Below are 10,810 nucleotides of genomic sequence, written 5' to 3' on the forward strand. Positions count from 1 at the left end.
AGTCTTATGATCAGGAGTTCTGGCGCAGGTTGATGATTGTTCTCGCTGCTTCGAGGTGTATTGAAACTTCGGTGTTGGGTTAGATGTTTTAGATGATTTGCTGAATTCAGGGTTTGATAGATGTTTCAGATGATTTGTTGAAATTCGGTTATTCTTTTCATGACGATGTGTCTCGTGCACTCGTTTTACAGTGATTGTCGGTTTTCAGGTGTGTAGGTGTATATATAGGCATTAGGTTGGTTCTGATCGGTGGTTGTGTTATGGAGGTGGGAAACGTGGTGTGTCCTGCTATTGGTCGACGAAAATTGTGACCTTTTGGGAGATCCGCGGTAACGAATGTTTTATGGTCCCGAGTGTTTTTGGGACCTATTGTCCGAGTGTCGCGCTGGTGAGTCCACGGGGGGTATATTGCGGTCTTCCGAACCTCGGCACCTCGGTCTGGCGGCCAAACGTGACTAAATGGCTTATTACTATAATCCGCCGAACCGAGACTTCGTTACGTCCTAATCAGGTCGCAACAATCATTACCAAACACCTTTATAATTACAAACCAAAAACGCCAAGCAACCGCCACAAGTAGGAAGGGGACGAAGTCGGGAAAACCCATGAAGCGACGCTCGACATTGATTGGTCGGAAGCAAGGTGCCAAAACTAGTATAAAAAATCAGGTTGCAACAATCATTACCAAACACCTTTATAATTATAAACCAAAAACGCTAAGCAACCGCCACAGGTAGGAAGGGGACGAAGTCGGGAAAAACCCATGAAGCGACGCTCGACATTGATTGGTCGGAAGCAAGGTGCCAAAACTAGTATAAAACCGATGTACCCGCACAAGGTCGACAGATAGTCTAAAACAATACACCTAGAACGACACCCGTTCGAACTAACCGTTCAATAAAACGACATCAAACACATTTCTGGAATTTTACGCCTTTAACCAACCCGAAACGAAGGCGATCTGAACCGTTACGGCCCGTTCCGTAACATTCGTATTCTGTATTGAATTGTTATTGCACATACTAAAAATTGTGTCTGGTTCAAATGAGATTTACTGGAATCATGGTTGAGCAAATTTTAAGGGCGCCTATAGGCGTTTACAGTATCATAAGAGCAATTCTTCTAAGCGCCTTTAAGCGCCAACAGTAGTCAAAGGGTTAATAAGTGTTAAGTCCGTCAAGATCAATTTATTATTAACCAAACGAACAGTTGAAATTTCTATAAATTCCACCACGAGAATCGTACATACGAAACAATTCGTCGAACAACGAATGTGGAACAGCCTCCCCTGGAGAAATAACGATGATAATAGCAGCAAAGACCGCAATGGCAGCCCTCCAATACCGCAACTTTTGACGATTTAAATGCATGCACGAGCAGATAAGATCGAGCACGCCAGATACGGGACCAAAGACTCGTTCACAGACAGGAGAAATAAACGAGATCGTTTCCGGTGGAACAAGATCAACTCTGGATATACATTTGCCTCCGTGAGATTACTTTAACGAAGTCCTGTTGCATTTATAAAAGAACCCTGATCAAACCTGGAGGAGAGAGAGAGAGAGAAAGAGAAGGAAGAAGAGAGTGAAAAGAGTGAAAAAAGGGAGATAGAGAGAGAAAGAGAGTGAAAAGGGAGAAATAGAGAAAGAAAGAGAGTGGAAAAAGAGAAGAAGTGAAAATAAGAGAAAGAAGCTCAAAATAAAGAAAGGCGGAGAGGCAGAAAAAGAGAGAAAAGAGAGAGAGACATCTTCGAAAGCAAGCTCAAGTTATTCCGAAAAAGTGGCTTCCCTTTCCGGATCGAACGAACGAGCTGAAACTGGGCTCAACACGACGAAAACCAGAGGTGGAAGGAGAGAAGCGCGCTCAGCTTAAGTAAATAAGAGTGGACAGTAAAGACTGGCGTAAATAAGCTTAATAAAATAACGAGTTGAAACGGAGGCACTTTCCTCTTTTTAAAAAAAAACGAGCCATCGCCGCGACTTTCCACTTCAACGACTCGTCCCATGCCTTTAACGAAGATTTTTACATTCACTCGAGTGCCTCCCACGGTAAATTCTTTATCCCGGCCATGTTGCGACGATAATTGACCTAATTTTTCGACGCCGTTTCGCGCAGTAAGAAGATTCAAACGTTTTATAGCGCTTTAGAGTTAATTACGAAGTGTCATTAGACGGAGAATATTTAACGGTGAAAAAAATAACAAATTATATCCGCTTGATGCTTTTTAGATCACGAGGGAAATTTAGTCTTCTTCTTTGTCGCAGAGGTTAGTAAACTTAGATAACATGTGGTCCGCTTAACGAGAAACGTGGAAGTTTCGAAGCCTTGTGAAAGCAAAGACTGTACTTGGCAGGTTGCTCATAGTTATGAGATTAAATTTCGCATATTTCAAGCTTTCTTGCTGCAGCACACGCGTTTATCCGATATAAAATACTCCTTTATTCATCCTCGTGTCACTATTTCTAAACTTTTATTCCTAAAAGGGGGCGCACCACCCTGAGACGTCTAAAAATCGATAAAGTTTGGAAATTTTTATAACAGTAACACTTTTACTTCGTAAAATTTCGAGAAAGAAGCTGAAAGTTACGTTTATATCCTCAGAAAAAATTGACACTTTTCGTTTAGTAGTTACCAATGAAAAAAATTCCCAAACTTTCATCTATTTTATAGAATTCTCAGGGTGGTGTACCTCCTTAAACAGGACAAATTCTTCCTTACAACTAAAATTTAAATGGAAAACAATAAAACATTCTTTCAGACTACTTTTCTGTTTAACATATCCCGAGGTAAGATTGCTCAGAGGAATGTGATTTGTAATAATTGTTTCGCAGTGTCTCTCGTTACGGGAATACAGATTTAGCGGAGCAAAGGTCCGGGAAAGGATCTTTGCCTTGGTCTTTAAAACTGCGCACCAGACGACGAATTTCCTGGTAGCAATGGTGTTCAGACTTTCGAGGTCCATTATTCCCGTGCTCCATAGGGAGGCTGGATAGAATGGAACACAGGAAAAGGCTTCGAGTTCTTTCTAAATCGACAAAATGAACAAAAAAGGAACAGTTTTGTACTCTGGCACAGAATTATTCCCAGAAATGAATGTGTGCGAATCGGTTGAACCTCTCCCTCCTCGAAGAGGGATCTTTTGTAGTCCTGAATGTCTAAACTATTCCCGTATGACAAGCTCAGATTCCTTCTTCTCTATTTTCTTCTCTATCGTCTTCAGATGGTGCACTTCACGTTCAATAAGAACGAGAGAGAAGCCTGATTCCATGCAGCCTGAGTCGTGTGTCACTCTTCTAAATTGTACCGTCGAGTAGTGGAAGGGAGAATTGTTGATTTTGGTACTGCAATAGTGAATCTGACGAGTGGAAAAATTCACTGTGTCATTTTTTCGCTACTTTTTATGCGTATCAGGAAGTATGGAAACGCAGTGTCAGTGTTGATTTATTTTCTTGTTTCCTCGTACATGGTAAATATTCGATATTTCGTTGAACAATTGTTACACTAGATCAGTGATGGCGGACCTATGACACGCGTGTCAAAGGTGACACGCCAAGACATTTTGGGTGACACGCGTCGTTTACGGACGAAACCAAGCAGATCACAAATAATCATCACACAAACAACAACGATGTCTATCAACGAGGTTCAAAATGGTTAATTCGGAGCTGAACCATAGCGAGTTCGTGATCGTACAAGGTCGTAACACTCGCAACAATTATGGATATTTCTAGATGTGACGCGGCACCCGAGTTAAGGTAGGTTTCTTCCGAATTTTGACACACCGAGCTCGAAAGGTTCGCCGTCACTGCACTAGATGCTTGTGATATGTTGAGGAGTGTGATTCCTCATGGTTCCATCTGTTGATTTTGTAGCGAGTCCTGGATGGCGTTGAGGGGATTATTGGGTGTGTATGATTTGTATTAATGTAGCCCGTGTGTGCTGTCGCACTGAGCCGACTGATTAAAAAATGGACAAATGCGTGTTGCCTTTCTAACTTTGTGTAAGCTTTTATTGTATGTAAAAACTAAGTGACTAGTTTGACTGATAGATGTTGTTGCTCTGATCGTTGTAATGATTCTGACTTCTCGAGAGCTCGTCTTCGCCCTCGAGAGCGGTGGTTCTTGAAAAATACGCTGATTGGTGAACATTTTCTAGTATTCATCGCCAATCAACGTGCCTAATTTTCTCGCCAACTCCTTCCAGTGCGCCCTTAGCGCGCTTTACCCTGGTGGAGTGGGAGAAGATCCCAAGGGGTAACCAAATGTTTATAATAATTCGAGAAATTCCTCCGGGTGACTCATCGGCCAGCGGACCGTTACAGACAATTGTACCCTTCGGAAACCCGTGGTTTATGGCATGTTCTTAAGCTATTGAGCGCGAAAGGCACAAGCGGCAAAAAACTCTAATTAAGTGATTCCACCGGCCTTCGCTAGGATGGACGTTAAAGCATAAAATAGTAAAGTAAATCCTAATCTCAAAAACAGCCTGTAGGTGCGATCGTGCCATAAACCTTTGCTGAATGAAACCTAACAGGGCGCCAACGATAACCGATCGTCAATTGTTTTTGGCACGTCGCGTGGCGATAAAGAAGACACGCGGTCAGAGAGTGCGTCTCGGCCCTTCACGGTTACCACGCGCGTATTTTATTCATCCTCAATAAAGATCTAGAACTGAAAACCTCAACGTGATATCGTAAATGGGATTATTGTTACACTGTATGTTGAGTCCGGTAACCTGGCAAGTAGTACAAACACGTATTTTGTCAGACAGGCTGTGTATGAAACTTCTCGTGGGGATTTCGAGACAAATAAATTATTTCACATTGATAGATACTTCAGAAAAGTTGATAAATGGAATATTGTGTATCGATAAGTCCTCAAAAGTTGAACAAATTGTTATAACAAGTCGCATATCTTTGTTGTGTTCAGTATCCTGACAAATTATACATAGGTATATATTTTCTCAGGCAGTGTATGAAGTTTCTCATGGGAATCTCAAAAGAAATACATTATTTTACATTCGTAGATACTTCAGAAAAGTTGATAATTAAGTTTTCAAAATTTCAGCAAATTATAATAAGAAATTGCATATTTCTGTTGGATCCAGTAACCTGCTAAGTAGTACAGGTACACATTTTGTCAGACAGACAGTGTACGAAGCTTCTGGTGGGAATTTCAAGACAAATAAATTATTTCACATTGATAGATGCTTCAGAAAAGTTGATCGATAAAATTTTGTGTAACGATAGATTCTCAGAAGCTGAACAAATTGTGCGTATCTCGATCAATTTGTTCAACATACGAAAATCATTCGAAGTGATCGAAAGCGTTATTCTTTCCCTCTGAATGTTATTCACTTCCTTCTAGATACTTTAAATAATTACAGACGGATGGAGGTGGTGGGGCGGATTTCACCAGAAAAGACACTTAAAAAAATTAAGTTTTAGCTTAAGTAATTGATAGTAGCAGGGCGTGAGAATGGTGCAGTTTGAAAATAGTATGCAAAATTCGCGTTTCCACGTCGTCGGTGGCGCATCGTCGCGGTCGTTGCTTCCCCGTCATTAAACTCGACCTCGTTACAAAAGCGTCACGATGCACCCCGTCCCAGGGTCTCTTCATTCCCGGCATAATATTCTGCGGAACGCTTCTTGGGCGTGGACGAACTTGGGCTATTACGATGTAACTTTCACTCGAGAATTCCGTCCACTGTCCACCGTTCCATACAACTCGTGTTCCCGGCGAAACAAACGCGAAACACACGTCGTCGCAGGGGAAATTGTCTGTCCACGGCCAGAGCAAAGTGACGACGTTACACGAACCCCGTAATCGGACCAGCCCGATTCTACCAATTGGACCGCGCGAATTCTCCTCGAGAATTAAAACAGGTACACACGAAGATACACACGAATGCAACTAACGATAAATAAGTTCTGACTTGCCGAATTTCTTAATCTATGTTGGCTCCCACAATATTCGTGAAGCCGATTGTTTAGCAAATAAGTTCTTTATTTGCAACACAGTTTTTTAGGTAAAAATAATACAATATAAACAAGTTATTAAAGGTTAAATATGTGCGAGTCCAATGTCTGAAGGTTCAAAGTGTCGTGTAATCGTTCGTACAAGAGTTCAGAGTTCGTCACGAAAGTTCCTTATTACAATTTGTTCTCACAATTCTAGTTGTCACAATCTTGTCCTTGTCCAGTCCTTTTATAGATTGTCGGCTGTTCATTTGGGTCCCTTGACGGTGATGAGTTTTGGGTGGGAGGCCAATCAAGTTAGGGCCTTGGTCAACGCCCGACGCCAACCGCTCACCCTTAGGGACGGGGTGCTCTGTGTGAGTTACGCGTCACCTGGGCTTATGGGAAAAACCCAGGGTAATGGTACCGCTCGCTCGCGAGAATGTGCCTCGGCTCGCGCGGGTTTAAGATACGTCAATTGCTATTGTGGTGCAGGAAGAAACTCCAAACTCTCCACTTTTATGAGAGGTTTGGAGCCCTCCTGACGATAAGGAATAATTAACGAACGAAGCATTAAACGCGTATTCAAACCTTAATCTCAAAAATAGCCGAGTCGCGTCCGTATCGTAAACCTGGTCTAAACTTAATTATCCATAGCATATAGTTTTATTTTGAAGGGAAAGAAAAACAGTAGTTGAAATAATGTTGTCCAAAACATGGGTCTAAACACGTACACACTTGCGGATATCACGTTTAATAACTTTCGAATACAGGTTTCTTTAGTGATTCACTATGCTGTTGAACGATATAAGCAATAATTATTAACAAATAATTTTGACAAAATTGATGTAACGGAATTCAAACGGAAACATGCATTTAGATATTCTTTCACTTTGTGACCTTAACCCCTTAATCTATGATTTCTTTTCTGACAGTGCATCTAAGCGTCAGCCATTTTCTGTTTTAGTACTGTATCAGGTAACAAAAGTTTATCTGTTATAGATTAATTACGTTTACTTATTCCCAGCGTTACAAATTCAAAGAAAAGTTAGGATTGTAATGAATTTTTCTTATTAATATAACTATTTTTGTCATATCTTGACTATACTTTGTCCAATTTAAGAGTAACCTCGCTTAACATATGGGACGTGCCTAAGGCAGATCTAGAACGTCCATTCCCCCACATAACCGCCTACGTTTTCCTCCGTCTTACCCTCTGTTACGCTCTCTGTCTATGCGCAGAACGGACGAAAATCGGTCCGAAAGCGAGGTTATTCTTAAATTGGACAGAGTGTAGAATTTCTGTCACGGGTCTGACTCGTTGTTATAGGTTAAGGGGTTAAAAAAGCAAGAGCGTGGAATGAGTGACAGAGTGTTGGGCAAGATTTGGAAGAGAGGAGATAGCGTTGATAGCGTGGAGCGAAAGATTGTGTAGAGAGAATTCAGTGTGGAAACAGCGTGGTTTAGAGTTGACGTAAACATTTAGTTTTGTTTTATTTACTTCCGTTACTAAATTATTATTATATTGTGTATTATTTTAATACACTTTCCGAACCTCAATCACAAGTCCAAATTAAAATCCCACAAAACCATCACAAGTACGCATATTATTCGTGAAGGGTTGAACAAACTCGAACCGAAGAAGCCGTGACAACGTATAATTAAAAAAATTCTTCCAACTCACTTACGTACCTTTCGTAAAATTCCATATTTGTCAGACGATGCGTTCGTAGCGTTAAGCAGTGCAACGATAGGTCGCCGCTTAATCGTCGCAGAGGAAAGTTAGGCTGTAAGCCGTGAGTCGAGTTGATCGTCGTCGTGTTCGGTGGAAGTGTGTTCGGTTAATACCCGCGATACGAAGGAAAGGAGCTTTCCGCGTTGTCTTCGTAACTGTGCCGTAAGTTCAGCAAGTGTAAGAACGGATGCAGTTGTCGCGGAATGCCTCAGCGGCGATCTGCTTGAGCTCTCCCTCTCTAACGCGACACGTTAACGCGTTGTCTCCCGAACACACAATTCCTTTTCCCAGGCAACGTGTTCCACGCGGTTCCACCAACACATTGCTACCATTTATTTCATCTAATTAAGTCAACTACTGCGCCGTTTATTCTGGATGCTTTGTAGATTCTACTAAATACTTTAGGTGATTACATTGTATACGTTTTGGGAATACGTTTTTAATCAGAATATTTTTTTACAATTTTTGTGAATATGATATTCTGCGATTTTTAAATTTTATTAAATATTATTTCAGTTGATTGTGTATTGCGTTACAATATCGTTGGAATTTATTTTTTAATCAGAATATTTTACACAGTTTTGCTTTTTACAATTTTGGTTTTCTGTGATTTTTAAATTCTATTAAATATTTTTAATTATTAGATATGTATAACATGTGGGTGAGTAACACGTGGTTGAAACTTTAATACGAATATATTTGATAATAACAATTACACAATAACGATAGCGATACATAAAAGGGAATATTAATAACCTGATCAATGCTCTCTTATTCTTTCTATCTTATACGCTCTCCCTCTCCTTGTTTTCATTAACAACGCGGTTCGACATTCACGCCATCACTCACAACATATTATTAAAACCAAATGCACATAACACTATAATATTTTGAGAATTTATTTGTTAATGAGAATGTTTCAGACACCTTTCTTTGTTCAAATTTTTGTAAATGAGATTTTCCGTAATTTCCAAATTCTATGAAGTATTTATACAATGAAAATTTTTAAATATTTCAATATTTCAGGTGATTGTATATGTATTACGTTACAATATTTTAGGAATTTATTTGTCGTGTTAGAATATTTTACGCACTTCTCTTTGCTGTAATTTCCGTGAACCTAATTTTCTCGGATATTTCGTGGATTATTTACGGTCGTATTTTTAATTATCGGATGTCAAAGAAGAATGAAATGCGCGAGATGTTAATTAACAAGCTTCTATAACGAAGTTTTTCGCCTTCCTTACTTGCAGCGTGACGTGAAGTTAATTAAGGAATAATGGAATTTTTCACGTTTATACAGTGTGCAAAAACTCCGCTAGCTTTTATTCAATGTTTGTCGTCCTCATTCGTATTAATTAAGGCGTTGTCATTCATTCTCTGTTCCGTCGATCATAACAACCGAGTGTTTTTACCTTTTTATCGAACATCCGCTAACATTCGGTAATTCATTCCTCTAAGATTTTCATTGAACATGCCACGTTTGCCGTCTGTCTGATAAAGCGCAGACCTATTCTACCGAGGTATCTGATATTCCAATCTGACCCTGTTCTGCTCCGTTTCATGTGCCTGATCGGGTACAGCAGTATTATACTGCGGCATGTACACACGTAAGACAACACATTCACTGTCCTTCGAGTTATGCGATCCTGTTATACCAAAGTTAAACTAAAATTATCATTTAACACTTATGTCAATAGCCAGAATTGTCGTCTACTTTATCGTCCAATTTTAGTAGTTTTCTGATAAGAAAATTCGAAACTTGAGGCAAACACGGATAGGAAATGTGCCAAGTAACAACGATCTCGCCGGATATTTCAATCTTTTACCTGGAAGATCAAATATTTTAAGTGAGAATTATGCAAAAGGGTACCCGGTTATTGACATAAGGGTTAAATGGACAAATTGAACGGAAAACTTTACACCTGAATTATGGAACACTTCATATTCATAGTACATAAACGGAGTAGGTACATCTTCACCCTACATACTAAGCATACTTATCACGATTTCAACTCAAACTTTCCAACAAATAGTCAACAACTTTCTTCCTCACCAACCTAATTTTCCTCTCTCCTACATGTACACCCGTATAATTGAACCAGAAGCTCATTTATTAAGTCATCTAATTCCTCCGTGAACTAGTCGAAGTTCCCTTAAAACTCACTGGGAGAAATAGTTGCGTCTACATTCAAAATAGCCTGATCGCGTAGAGTATTCGTCACTGTTCCATTCGCCTATGGAACACAGGCTGTTTCACCGACCGGTTTCCGTCATTGTCGGCTTTAGGAGAAGCCACGGCTCTCTCTATCCCGTTAATTCCATTAGAAAGCTAGTATCGAGCCAGCTCGAGGAAACGTGATCGATGTCTTTTCTTTTGTGGACCATTATCTCGTGCGCTGTTCGGTCTGCTTTGTGTCGTGCCGCGATATAGGAAGAACACCGTGTCGAAAAGTGAATAAATTATTCTCCTGTGTGTGTGTGTTTCTGTGTCTCCCTTTACCAGGAAAAAAGCATGGGTAAAGTTGATTAACGTGGAGGAGCGATACTAAAGGAATAAGTAATCCTTCAGAAGAGGCTAAAATTCATGGTTCTTAATTGTGATAAAACAAAGGAAAAGGTGGGAAAATATAAATTGAGAAAAATATTGTATCGCTAGATGTATCTTTGTGGAGAATAGAAAAGCTATTTGATAGAAATTTAAATTTCTTTTCGATAGAAGACAAATTAATTCTCCGCTCCGTTATAAATTCGTTGCTTCAAAAGGGTCTAGTCCAAAAAAAGAGACACACGTTGTTCTTTTTTCTTAGAACGATAACCTTCGAAAAAGTCGAAAGTGCTCGTTTCATGCTTTCCTCCGCGAAATTTGCCCCACTTTCAGCGATTCCGTCGTAAAAACAATTTTATCCAGAATCGCGCGGGTTCTTCGCGGCCCGTAATCTTGCAATGCAGCTCGAACAATTACGAACTGTTTCCAAGCCGAAAGTTTCGACTTGCGCAGAGGGGAGAACAAAAGCTCGGAAAAAGTGAGACACGAGGGCAACTTTTTCGCAGGCCAGCTAACAGCGCGAAGTAATTTCTTCTCCAGTTGCTTATTTACTCTGTCGCAATCAGAGAGG

The sequence above is a fragment of the Habropoda laboriosa genome, unplaced genomic scaffold, assembly GCF_001263275.1.
Source record: "Habropoda laboriosa isolate 0110345459 unplaced genomic scaffold, ASM126327v1 scaffold478, whole genome shotgun sequence".
Classification (NCBI taxonomy): Eukaryota; Metazoa; Arthropoda; class Insecta; order Hymenoptera; family Apidae; genus Habropoda; species Habropoda laboriosa.